General features: G+C 38.1%; 1 pseudogene; it reads right to left on the bottom strand.

The window, feature by feature from the left end:
* Positions 1-1,679: 1,679 nt before the first annotated feature.
* Positions 1,680-2,957, bottom strand: LOC122097819 (annotated as a pseudogene).
* Positions 2,958-3,329: the final 372 nt, after the last annotated feature.

Here is a 3,329-nt window from a genome sequence, read left to right as displayed (position 1 = left end):
TTGTAAGTTGGGTCAGATATAAACCATTAGGGATCAATGGGCTGGAGCAGATGAAGAAGTGAAGTGTTAGGATTGGAGAGATATGAGTTCAAGTTCAGAGGAGAACTTGGGTATAATGCTAGTAGAGGGTAAGAACAGCTTAGGGGAGCGTTATATGTAGTAGAAGGAGAATAAAGACCTTGTTATCAAGTGTTAAGTGGTGGAAAAGAATTTGAAGAAAAATTATGTAGGGAGTAGCTTAAAGATTGAGATGAAGTTAAGAAAAAGAAGTTACACATAAGTGCATTTGGGAGACTTTCAGAGATTAGAGAAAGATTATTCAGATATTATTGGAGAGTTGCTTAATCTAAGTTAACTCCTGTAATTATTGTTTACACACATAAAAGGAAGCCTTGCTTTGTGTATAGAACTAGGCAGGGTAGCTCTAGTGGAGTAGTAATATAATGTGGAGAGAAAGGAGAAGGGCAGAGTGAGAGGAAAAGAAAAGAGAAAAAAACTTACAAATTAGGAAATTGGAAAGTGGGAGAAAAAAAACAAATAATTATGAGTAATGTAAGTGGAATAGCAAATCCTAATTCACAATACACATAATTAACCATAGAAATAAAAACAATGAACAAATGATCAGACATTAAAATTAACAAAACAAAACAAAAGCGGAGATAATAATAAACAAAAACTAAATAATGGGTTTTTCAGGTTCTTTAGGGGACCTTTAGTCTTCCCATATTCCTCAGAGCAGATTCCTGATAGAATCTTGTATGCCTTCCTATAGTCCACTTTTCTTGTGGCTTGATTGGGAGCAGAAGCCATCCTAAGATTTTTAACCCACCATAGAGGAGTGCTTTTCTTTGGCCAGTAACTCCTCTACAGTCAAGTGATAATTCTACAATTCTCATCTGCAGAATATCTTGCTTGAAAGTTATATGAAAGGATATGTTCCAAATTCTTCTGGAGATACTACTGCATTCTTGATAACTCTGGAAAATTAAATAACTAAATAATAAAAGAAAACTGAGGGCAGAATACTATCCTTCTAAATGCTACAGTGGAACCATACTGTAAACCAACTTTTCTAATTGCAGCAATTTCTCATCTAATCTAATATTAGCAATTTCAAATGGTACAATCCATAACTTAATTATCAAATATTTACTGAGAAGCTACTAAAGGCTAAAATCTGTCTTTTTATGTGTACAGATATCCTGGTAAGATTGAGTGGAAAATAGGAAATTCATTCATTTCAAAGGCTCTTGTGGAGAAGGAATGTTGTGCCACACACTAGTGTTTTTTGAGAATCTCTTATAATTCATGATTTCCCCATGTTATAACTACATATGCTGTTTGGAACACATGTGAAGTGGATCCTTAAAAATGTTTTGAACTAAATATTTAACATGAAATTACCATGTATTTTTCAATGACTTCAATTTTTCATATTATTTTGAAGCTTATGATAAATAACAACTAACATTTAGGCATCAATATTTTCATAGTACTCACACATATAGTATTCTCATTTAAGATTGCAAACAAAGACAATACAAAGTATGCACTAGCAATGAAGTAGAATATTAGGAAGAACTTAAAGATAATCAACTGTCTTTGTGTGCATTTGAAAAAATAATGTAAAATATTAAATCCTGTGTCACTGAACCTCTGGAATACACAGGGGGAACTCACTTCAGATCTGCCTGTAATAAAGCATCACTGCCCACCGCTGGATAGGCAAAAGTTTCTCTGGTGAGCCCTAATTGAACATCCTTGTGAGCCATGCAATTATTATAGCTCCACACTGCCTATGCTTCTGCAGTAAGGAGTCCATATACCGTTTCACTCATCCCAGTGCAGATGCAGTGCAACCATTTCTAACAGGAGGCCTGACAGAGGATGGCATCCTGATCTTTATTCACTTCATTTGTGCAAATTCCACAAGGATACACAGAGTCAGAAGACAAATTGCCATGGCGATTGGGATGTAGGGAGGTTTATTGCTTTCTTCATCACTGCACACCTCAGCAGCACCTTTGGGGTGCCATGGCTTATTCTGTGTCCCAATTACATGGATAATGTTTGTGGCTTCAGTACTACTTGAAAGGCTATTCTCTGGATTGACTACATTGTCTTGGGTAACATTTTTCAATTCAATATTAATCTGACTCACTGTGTACTCCATATTTAAGTGAAGTGGAAGAGTGGAAGAATGTTGACTTATGCTTTTGGTGGCTCCTTAGGGAAAGTCTTGTTTCAGACTTTATGCTTTTGCTTGACCAAAAGTGTTTGGAGGTGGAATAAAAGAATGATTTCATTCTAATGAAGGGGTAAAATTTGGGCTATTTGCAGGGACAAAATTAGATACCTAATCAGGGTTGGATACTTGCCCAACATTCGGTGCAGGAATCTGACTGAAATTTCAGAGTGATTTTGTATAAAATGTTGATTGGGTATGTTAACATTATGACTTAGCACATTATTATAAAATGGATTTCCCAAACTAGAATTATCATGTAGCTCAAAGTTAAAAGCATGAGGTCAGTTAAAACACATGCCCAAAGGATTCTGAAGAAATGGTTGTTCCTCATTTCTGAGTTAGGAACACAGTAGGGAGCAGACATTCTTACATTCTTAGGGGGACTTGTGGCGGCATTCTGAATGTGTCATAACCTCCAAAGCCAGGATAACTGGGGCCAAGATATGGGTTTGATTAAGGTAGTGGTTTATAGGAAATAGTATTATAGTTGTCTTCCATAGGATTAGCAGTCACAAGATAGTCTGAGTGGGGACTTGGTGGTGGAGCATACTCAGTCAGTGGAAAAGAAGGTCCCTGTGCATTTGCCTAGCATTTTTCTTATCTGGACTTCCTAGTTGTATACTTGGTCCTCCTAATCCATCCTGTCCACTATCACCACCTCGGACTCTCTTCAACACCATGGGTCCTTGTCATGTTCCACGGACATCAACGACCATGTGGCATTGCTCTCCAGCAGCAGGAATCCATTCTCCATGCTGTGGCAGCTGTGGCGGCTCCTACCCAACCCTGGCTGGTCCTGCAGTGTCCTCAGACTCCTCCTCAGCCTCCACCTCCACGTGGCAGGGCTGCTGCAAATCTGCCCGCCCTATATCTGCTAGCTGTGTTTCCTGTTAGGTGACATATCACAGAGCACACAAATTTGGAAATGTTTAGTGAGCTAAGTGTTCAGATTAACATCTGGATTTAAGGCATGACAGAGTGTCTCAATTAGTGGAAGAGTCACTACTATGCTGATTAGCCTGCTGGAGGCAGCCATTGCTTCTATCTGCCTTGGTAATGATATCCACAAACACAAGAC

This window comes from Dipodomys spectabilis, unplaced genomic scaffold (assembly GCF_019054845.1).
Source record: "Dipodomys spectabilis isolate Male_0828 unplaced genomic scaffold, ASM1905484v1 ptg000436l, whole genome shotgun sequence".
NCBI lineage: Eukaryota > Metazoa > Chordata > Mammalia > Rodentia > Heteromyidae > Dipodomys > Dipodomys spectabilis.
The sequence above is the reverse complement of the archived record's forward strand: the minus strand, read 5'-3'. Positions and strand labels throughout refer to the sequence as shown.